The sequence below is a fragment of the Schistocerca nitens genome, unplaced genomic scaffold (assembly GCF_023898315.1).
Source record: "Schistocerca nitens isolate TAMUIC-IGC-003100 unplaced genomic scaffold, iqSchNite1.1 HiC_scaffold_373, whole genome shotgun sequence".
Taxonomy (NCBI): Eukaryota; Metazoa; Arthropoda; class Insecta; order Orthoptera; family Acrididae; genus Schistocerca; species Schistocerca nitens.
The window spans coordinates 2,136,889-2,147,802 of record NW_026045907.1 but is presented as its reverse complement, the minus strand read 5'-3'; positions in this window follow the sequence as shown (position 1 = coordinate 2,147,802).

Here is a 10,914-nt window from a genome sequence, read left to right as displayed (position 1 = left end):
CTCTGAACGTTGCAATTCACTGTCAGTTTTGCGTCGGATTCGAAAATCTAGACTCACAGATGAACGACCATAAGGTGCCCGAGGCAGCAATAGACCCTTCGAGACAAGTCGGCTGGAGGACGATGTATTGAATCGCGACGCAATTTGTGTGTTCCATCGTCATTAACAGGCTCTGAACGTTACAATTCACTGTCAGTTTTGCGTCGGATTCGAAAAATCTAGACTCACAGGAGAACGAGCATATGGTGCCCGAGGCAGCACTAGACCCTTGGAGACAAGTCGGCTGTAGGACGATGTATTGAATCGCGACGCAATTTGTGTGTTCCATCGTCATTAACAGGCTCTGAACGTTACAATTAACTGTCAGTTTTGCGTCGGATTCGAAAATCTAGACTCACAGGAGAACGACCATAAGGTGCCCGAGGCAGCACTAGACCCTTGGAGACAAGTCGGCTGGAGGACGATGTATTGAGTCGCGACGCAATTTGTGTGTCCCATCGTCATTAACAGGCTCTGAACGTTACAATTCACTGTCAGTTTTGCGTCGGATTCGAAAATCTAGACTCACAGGAGAACGACCATAGGGTGCCCGAGGCAGCAATAGGCCCTTGGAGACAAGTCGGCTGGAGGACGATGTATTGAATCGCGACGCAATTTGGGTGTTCCATCGTCATTAAGAGGCTCTGAACGTTACAATTAAGTGTCAGTTTTGCATCGCATTCGAAAAACTAGACTCACAGGAGAACGACCATAAGGTGCCCGAGGCAGCAATAGACCCTTGGAGACAAGTCGGCTGTAGGACGATGTATTGAGTCGCGACGCAATTTGTGTGTCCCATCGTCATTAACAGGCTCTGAACGTTACAATTAACTGTCAGTTTTGCATCGCATTCGAAAAACTAGACTCACAGGAGAACGACCATAAGGTGCCCGAGGCAGCAATAGACACTTGGAGACAAGTCGGCTGGAGGACGATGTATTGAATAGCGACGCAATTTGTGTGTTCCATCGTCATTAAGAGGCTCTGAACGTTACAATTAACTGTCAGTTTTGCGTCGGATTCGAAAATCTAGACTCACAGGAGAACGACCATAAAGTGCCCGAGGCAGCACTAGACCCTTGGAGACAAGTCGGCTGGAGGACAATGTATTGAATCGCGACGCAATTTGTGAGTTCCATCGTCATTAAGAGGCTCTGAACGTTACAATTCACTGTCAGTTTTGCGTCGGATTCGAAAATCTTGACTCACAGATGAACGACCATAAGGTGCCCGAGGCAGCAATAGACCCTTCGAGACAAGTCGGCTGGAGGACGATGTATTGAATCGCGACGCAATTTGTGTGTCCCATCGTCATTAACAGGCTCTGAACGTTACAATTAACTGTCAGTTTTGCGTCGTATTCTGAAAACTAGACTCACAGGAGAACGACCATAAGTTGCCCGAGGCAGCAAGAGACCCTTGGAGACAGGTCGGCTGTGGGACGATGTATTGAATCGCGACGCAATTTGTGTGTTCCATCGTCATCAAGAGGCTCTGAACGTTACAATTCACTGTCAGTTTTGCGTCGGATTCGGAAATCTAGACTCACAAGAGAACGAGCATATGGTGCCCGAGGCAGCACTAGACCCTTGGAGACAAGTCGGCTGTAGGACGATGTATTGAATCACGACGCAATTTGTGTGTCCCATCGTCATTAACAGGCTCTGAACGTTACAATTCACTGTCAGTTTTGCGTCGGATTCGAAAATCTAGACTCACAGGAGAACGACCATAAGGTGCCCGAGGCAGCAATAGACCTTTGGAGACAAGTCGGCTGGAGGACGATGTATTGAATCGCGACGCAATTTGTGTGTTCCATCGTCATTAAGAGGCTCTGAACGTTACAATTAACTGTCAGTTTTGCGTCGGATTCGAAAAACTAGACTCATAGGAGAACGACCAAAAGGTGCCCGAGGCAGCAATAGACACTTGGAGACAAGTCGGCTGGAGGACGATGTATTGAATCGCGACGCAATTTGTGTGTTCCATCGTCATTAACAGGCTCTGAACGTTACAATTAACTGTCAGTTTTGCGTCGGATTCAAAAATCTATACTCACAGGAGAACGAACATAAGGTGCCCGAAGCAGCACTAGACCCTTGGAGACAAGTCGGCTGGAGGACAATGTATTGAATCGCGACGCAATTTGTTAGTTCCATCGTCATTAAGAGGCTCTGAACGTTGCAATTCACTGTCAGTTTTGCGTCGGATTCGAAAATCTAGACTCACAGATGAACGACCATAAGGTGCCCGAGGCAGCAATAGACCCTTCGAGACAAGTCGGCTGGAGGACGATGTATTGAATCGCGACGCAATTTGTGTGTTCCATCGTCATTAACAGGCTCTGAACGTTACAATTCACTGTCAGTTTTGCGTCGGATTCGAAAAATCTAGACTCACAGGAGAACGAGCATATGGTGCCCGAGGCAGCACTAGACCCTTGGAGACAAGTCGGCTGTAGGACGATGTATTGAATCGCGACGCAATTTGTGTGTTCCATCGTCATTAACAGGCTCTGAACGTTACAATTAACTGTCAGTTTTGCGTCGGATTCGAAAATCTAGACTCACAGGAGAACGACCATAAGGTGCCCGAGGCAGCACTAGACCCTTGGAGACAAGTCGGCTGGAGGACGATGTATTGAGTCGCGACGCAATTTGTGTGTCCCATCGTCATTAACAGGCTCTGAACGTTACAATTCACTGTCAGTTTTGCGTCGGATTCGAAAATCTAGACTCACAGGAGAACGACCATAAGGTGCCCGAGGCAGCAATAGGCCCTTGGAGACAAGTCGGCTGGAGGACGATGTATTGAATCGCGACGCAATTTGGGTGTTCCATCGTCATTAAGAGGCTCTGAACGTTACAATTAAGTGTCAGTTTTGCATCGCATTCGAAAAACTAGACTCACAGGAGAACGACCATAAGGTGCCCGAGGCAGCAATAGACCCTTGGAGACAAGTCGGCTGTAGGACGATGTATTGAGTCGCGACGCAATTTGTGTGTCCCATCGTCATTAACAGGCTCTGAACGTTACAATTAACTGTCAGTTTTGCATCGCATTCGAAAAACTAGACTCACAGGAGAACGACCATAAGGTGCCCGAGGCAGCAATAGACCCTTGGGGACAAGTCGGCTGGAGGACGATGTATTGAATCGCGACGCAATTTGTGTGTTCCATCGTCATTAAGAGGCTCTGAACCTTACAATTAACTGTCAGTTTTGCGTCGGATTCGAAAATCTAGACTCACAGATGAACGACCATAAGGTGCCCGAGGCAGCAATATACCCTTCGAGACAAGTCGGCTGGAGGAAGATCTATTGAATCGCGACGCAATTTGTGTGTTCGATCGTCATCACGAGGCTCTGAACGTTACAATTCACTCTCAGTTTTGCGTCGGATTCGAAAATCTAGACTCACAGGAGAACGAGCATATGGTGCCCGAGGCAGCACTAGACCCTTGGAGACAAGTCGGCTGTAGGACGATGTATTGAATCGCGACGCAATTTGTGTGTTCCATCGTCATTAAGAGGCTCTGAACGTTACAATTAACTGTCAGTTTTGCATCGCATTCGAAAAACTAGACTCACAGGAGAACGACCATAAGGTGCCCGAGGCAGCAATAGACCCTTGGAGACAAGTCGGCTGGAGGACGATGTATTGAATCGCGACGCAATTTGTGTGTTCCATCGTCATTAAGAGGCTCTGAACGTTACAATTAATTGTCAGTTTTGCGCCGGATTCGAAAAACTAGACTCATAGGAGAACGACCAAGAGGTGCCAGGAGCAGCAATACTACCTCGGAGACAAGTCGGCTGGAGGACGATGTATTGAATCGCGACGCAATTTGTGTGTTCCATCGTCATTAAGAGGCTCTGAACGTTACAATTAACTGTCAGTTTTGCGCCGGATTCGAAAATCTAGACTCACAGATGAACGACCATAAGGTGCCCGAGGCAGCAATAGGCCCTTGGAGACAAGTCGGCTGTAGGACGATGTATTGAATCGCGACGCAATTTGTGTGTTCCATCGTCATCAAGAGGCTCTGAACCTTACAATTAACTGTCAGTTTTGCGTCGGATTCGAAAATCTAGACTCACCGATGAACGACCATAAGGTGCCCGAGGCAGCAATAGACCCTTCGAGACAAGTCGGCTGGAGGACGATGTATTGAGTCGCGACGCAATTTGTGTGTCCCATCGTCATTAACAGGCTCTGAACGTTACAATTCACTGTCAGTTTTGCGTCGGATTCGAAAATCTAGACTCACAGGAGAACGACCATAAGGTGCCCGAGGCAGCAATAGGCCCTTGGAGACAAGTCGGCTGGAGGACGATGTATTGAATCGCGACGCAATTTGGGTGTTCCATCGTCATTAAGAGGCTCTGAACGTTACAATTAAGTGTCAGTTTTGCATCGCATTCGAAAAACTAGACTCACAGGAGAACGACCATAAGGTGCCCGAGGCAGCAATAGACCCTTGGAGACAAGTCGGCTGTAGGACGATGTATTGAGTCGCGACGCAATTTGTGTGTCCCATCGTCATTAACAGGCTCTGAACGTTACAATTAATTGTCAGTTTTGCATCGCATTCGAAAAACTAGACTCACAGGAGAACGACCATAAGGTGCCCGAGGCAGCAATAGACCCTTGGGGACAAGTCGGCTGGAGGACGATGTATTGAATCGCGACGCAATTTGTGTGTTCCATCGTCATTAAGAGGCTCTGAACCTTACAATTAACTGTCAGTTTTGCGTCGGATTCGAAAATCTAGACTCACAGATGAACGACCATAAGGTGCCCGAGGCAGCAATAGACCCTTCGAGACAAGTCGGCTGGAGGAAGATCTATTGAATCGCGACGCAATTTGTGTGTTCGATCGTCATCACGAGGCTCTGAACGTTACAATTCACTCTCAGTTTTGCGTCGGATTCGAAAATCTAGACTCACAGGAGAACGAGCATATGGTGCCCGAGGCAGCACTAGACCCTTGGAGACAAGTCGGCTGTAGGACGATGTATTGAATCGCGACGCAATTTGTGTGTTCCATCGTCATTAAGAGGCTCTGAACGTTACAATTAACTGTCAGTTTTGCATCGCATTCGAAAAACTAGACTCACAGGAGAACGACCATAAGGTGCCCGAGGCAGCAATAGACCCTTGGAGACAAGTCGGCTGGAGGACGATGTATTGAATCGCGACGCAATTTGTGTGTTCCATCGTCATTAAGAGGCTCTGAACGTTACAATTAATTGTCAGTTTTGCGCCGGATTCGAAAAACTAGACTCATAGGAGAACGACCAAGAGGTGCCAGGAGCAGCAATACTACCTCGGAGACAAGTCGGCTGGAGGACGATGTATTGAATCGCGACGCAATTTGTGTGTTCCATCGTCATTAAGAGGCTCTGAACGTTACAATTAACTGTCAGTTTTGCGCCGGATTCGAAAATCTAGACTCACAGATGAACGACCATAAGGTGCCCGAGGCAGCAATAGGCCCTTGGAGACAAGTCGGCTGTAGGACGATGTATTGAATCGCGACGCAATTTGTGTGTTCCATCGTCATCAAGAGGCTCTGAACCTTACAATTAACTGTCAGTTTTGCGTCGGATTCGAAAATCTAGACTCACCGATGAACGACCATAAGGTGCCCGAGGCAGCAATAGACCCTTCGAGACAAGTCGGCTGGAGGACGATGTATTGAATCGCGACGCAATTTGTGTGTTCCATCGTCATTAACAGGCTCTGAACGTTACAATTAATTGTCAGTTTTGCGTCGTATTCGAAAAACTAGACTCACAGGAGAACGACCTTAAGGTGCCCGAGGCACCAATAGACCCTTCGAGACAAGTCGGCTGGAGGACTATGTATTGAATCGCGACGCAATTTGTGTGTTCCATCGTCATCAAGAGGCTCTGAACGTAACAATTCACTCTCAGTTTTGCGTCGGATTCGAAAATCTAGACTCACAGGAGAACGACCATAAGGTGCCCGAGGCAGCACTTGACCCTTGGAGACAAGTCGGCTGTAGGACGATGTATTGAATCGCGACGCAATTTGTGTGTTCCATCGTCATTAACAGGCTCTGAACGTTACAATTCACTGTCAGGTTTGCGTCGGATTCGAAAATCTAGACTCACAGGAGAACGACCATAAGGTGCCCGAGGCAGCAATAGACCCTTGGAGACAAGTCGGCTGGAGGACGATGTATTGAATCGCGACGCAATTTGTGTGTTCCATCGTCATTAAGAGGCTCTGAACGTTACAATTAACTGTCAGTTTTGCGTCGGATTCGAAAATCTAGACTCACAGGAGAACGACCATAAGGTGACCGAGGCACCAATAGACCCTTCGAGACAAGTCGGCTGGAGGACGATGTATTGAATCGCGACGCAATTTGTGTGTTCCATCGTCATCAAGAGGCTCTGAACGTTACAATTCACTCTCAGTTTTGCGTCGGATTCGAAAATCTAGACTCACAGGAGAACGAGCATATGGTGCCCGAGGCAGCACTAGACCCTTGGAGTCAAGTCGGATGTAGGACGATGTATTGAGTCGCGACGCAATTTGTGTGTCCCATCGTCATTAACAGGCTCTGAACGTTACAATTCACTGTCACTTTTGCGTCGGATTCGAAAATCTAGACTCACAGGAGAACGAGCATATGGTGCCCGAGGCAGCACTAGACCCTTGGAGACAAGTCGGCTGTAGGACGATGAATTGAATCGCGACGCAATTTGTGTGTTCCATCGTCATTAACAGGCTCTGAACGTTACAATTAACTGTCAGTTTTGCGTCGTATTCTGAAAACTAGACTCACAGGCGAACGACCATAAGGTGCCCGAGGCAGCAAGAGACCCTTGGAGACAGGTCGGCTGTGGGACGATGTATTGAGACGCGACGCAATTTGTGTGTCCCATCGTCATTAACAGGCTCTGAACGTTACAATTAACTGTCAGTTTTGCGTCGGATTCGAAAATCTAGACTCACAGATGAACGACCATAAGGTGCCCGAGGCAGCACTAGACCCTTGGAGACAAGTCGGCTGTAGGACGATGTATTGAATCGCGACGCAATTTGTGTGTTCCATCGTCATTAAGAGGCTCTGAACGTTACAATTAACTGTCAGTTTTGCGTCGGATTCGAAAATCTAGACTCACAGGAGAACGACCATAAGGTGCCCGAGGCAGCAATAGACCCTTGGAGACAAGTCGGCTGGAGGACGATGTATTGAGACCCGACGCAATTTGTGTGTCCCATCGTCATTAAGAGGCTCTGAACGTTACAATTAATTGTCAGTTTTGCGCCGGATTCGATAAAACTAGACTCATAGGAGAACGACCAAGAGGTGCCAGGAGCAGCAATACTACCTCGGAGACATGTCGGCTGGAGGACGATGTATTGAATCGCGACGCAATTTGTGTGTTCCATCGTCATTAAGAGGCTCTGAACGTTACAATTAACTGTCAGTTTTGCGCCGGATTGGAAAATCTAGACTCACCGATGAACGACCATAAGGTGCCCGAGGCAGCAATAGACCCTTCGAGACAAGTCGGCTGGAGGACGATGTATTGAATCGCGACTCAATTTGTGTGTTCCATCGTCATTAACAGGCTCTGAACGTTACAATTAATTGTCAGTTTTGCGTCGTATTCGAAAAACTAGAATCACAGGAAAACGACCTTAAGGTGCCCGAGGCACCAATAGACCCTTCGAGACAAGTCGGCTGGAGGACGATGTATTGAATCGCGACGCAATTTGTGTGTTCCATCGTCATCAAGAGGCTCTGAACGTTACAATTCACTCTCAGTTTTGCGTCGGATTCGAAAATCTAGACTCACAGGAGAACGACCATAAGGTGCCCGAGGCAGCACTAGACCCTTGGAGACAAGTCGGCTGTAGGACGATGTATTGAATCGCGACGCAATTTGTGTGTTCCATCGTCATTAAGAGGCTCTGAACGTTACAATTAACTGTCAGTTTTGCGCCGGATTCGAAAATCTAGACTCACAGATGAACGACCATAAGGTGCCCGAGGCAGCAATAGACCCTTGGAGACAAGTCGGCTGTAGGTCGATGTATTGAATCGCGACGCAATTTGTTTGTTCCATCGTCATCAAGAGGCTCTGAACGTTACAATTTACTGTCAGTTTTGCGTCGGATTCGAAAATCTAGACTCACCGATGAACGACCATAAGGTGCCCGAGGCAGCAATAGACCCTTCGAGACAAGTCGGCTGGAGGACGATGTATTGAATCGCGACGCAATTTGTGTGTTCCATCGTCATCAAGAGGCTCTGAACGTTACAATTCACTCTCAGTTTTGCGACGGATTCGAAAATCTAGACTCACAGGAGAACGACCATAAGGTGCCCGAGGCAGCACTAGACCCTCGGAGACAAGTCGGCTGTAGGACGATGTATTGAATCGCGACGCAATTTGTGTGTTCCATCGTCATTAACAGGCTCTGAACGTTACAATTCACTGTCAGGTTTGCGTCGGATTCGAAAATCTAGACTCACAGGAGAACGACCATAAGGTGCCCGAGGCAGCAATAGACCCTTGGAGACAAGTCGGCTGGAGGACGGTGTATTGAATCGCGACGCAATTTGTGTGTTCCATCGTCATTAAGAGGCTCTGAACGTTAAAATTAACTGTCAGTTTTGCGTCGGATTCGAAAATCTAGACTCACAGGATAACGAGCATATGGTGCCCGAGGCAGCACTAGACCCTTGGAGTCAAGTCGGCTGTAGGACGATGTATTGAGTCGCGACGCAATTTGTGTGTCCCATCGTCATTAACAGGCTCTGAACATTACAATTAACTGTCAGTTTTGCGTCGGATTCGAAAATCTAGACTCACAGGAGAACGAGCATATGGTGCCCGAGGCAGCACTAGACCCTTGGAGACGAGTCGGCTGTAGGACGATGTATTGAATCGCGACGCAATTTGTGTGTTCCATCGTCATCAAGAGGCTCTGAACGTTACAATTCACTGTCAGTTTTGCGTCGGATTCGAAAATCTAGACTCACAGGAGAACGAGCATATGGTGCCCGAGGCAGCACTAGACCCTTGGAGACAAGTCGGCTGTAGGACGATGTATTGAATCGCGACGCAATTTGTGTGTTCCATCGTCATTAACAGGCTCTGAACGTTACAATTCACTGTCAGTTTTGCGTCGGATTCGAAAATCTAGACTCACAGGAGAACGAGCATATGGTGCCCGAGGCAGCACTAGACCCTTGGAGACAAGTCGGCTGTAGGACGATGTATTGAATCGCGACGCAATTTGTGTGTTCCATCGTCATTAAGAGGCTCTGAACGTTACAATTAATTGTCAGTTTTGCGCCGGATTCGAAAAACTAGACTCATATTGTGTGTTCCATCGTCATTAAGAGGCTCTGAACGTTACAATTAACTGTCAGTTTTGCATCGCATTCGAAAAACTAGACTCACAGGAGAACGAGCATAAGGTGCCCGAGGCAGCAAAAGACCCTTCGAGACAAGTCGGCTGGAGGACGATGTATTGAGTCGCGACGCAATTTGTGTGTCCCATCGTCATTAACAGGCTCTGAACGTTACAATTCACTGTCAGTTTTGCGTCGGATTCGAAAATCTAGACTCACAGGAGAACGAGCATATGGTGCCCGAGGCAGCACTAGACCCTTGGAGACAAGTCGGCTGTAGGACGATGTATTGAATCGCGACGCAATTTGTGTGTTCCATCGTCATCAAGAGGCTCTGAACGTTACAATTCACTGTCAGTTTTGCGTCGGATTCGAAAATCTAGACTCACAGGAGAACAAGCCTATGGTGCCCGAGGCAGCACTAGGCCCTTGGAGACAAGTCGGCTGTAGGACGATGTATTGAATCGCGACGCAATTTGTGTGTCCCATCGTCATTAACAGGCTCTGAACGTTACAATTCACTGTCAGTTTTGCGTCGGATTCGAAAATCTAGACTCACAGATGAACGACCATAAGGTGCCCGAGGCAGCACTAGACCCTTGGAGACAAGTCGGCTGTAGGACGATGTATTGAATCGCGACGCAATTTGTGTGTTCCATCGTCATTAAGAGGCTCTGAACGTTACAATTCACTCTCAGTTTTGCGTCGGATTCGAAAATCTAGACTCACAGGAGAACGACCATAAGGTGCCCGAGGCAGCAATAGACCCTTGGAGACAAGTCGGCTGGAGGACGATGTATTGAGACGCGACGCAATTTGTGTGTCCCATCGTCATTAAGAGGCTCTGAACGTTACAATTAATTGTCAGTTTTGCGACGGATTCGAAAATCTAGACTCACAGGAGAACGAGCATATGGTGCCCGAGGCAGCACTAGACCCTTGGAGACAAGTCGGCTGTAGGACGATGTATTGAATCGCGACGCAATTTGTGTGTTCCATCGTCATTAAGAGGCTCTGAACGTTACAATTAATTGTCAGTTTTGCGCCGGATTCGAAAAACTAGACTCATAGGAGAACGACCATAAGAGGCCCGAGGCACCAATAGACCCTTCGAGACAAGTCGGCTGGAGGACGATGTATTGAATCGCGACGCAATTTGTGTGTCCCATAGTCATTAACAGGCTCTGAACGTTACAATTAACTGTCCGTTTTGCATCGCATTCGAAAAACTAGACTCACAGGAGAACGACCATAAGGTGCCCGAGGCAGCAATAGACCCTTGGAGACAAGTCGGCTGGAGGACGATGTATTGAATCGCGACGCAATTTGTGTGTTCCATCGTCATTAAGAGGCTCTGAACGTTACAATTAACTGTCAGTTTTGCATCGCATTCGAAAAACTAGACTCACAGGAGAACGAGCATAAGGTGCCCGAGGCAGCAAAAGACCCTTCGAGACAAGTCGGCTGGA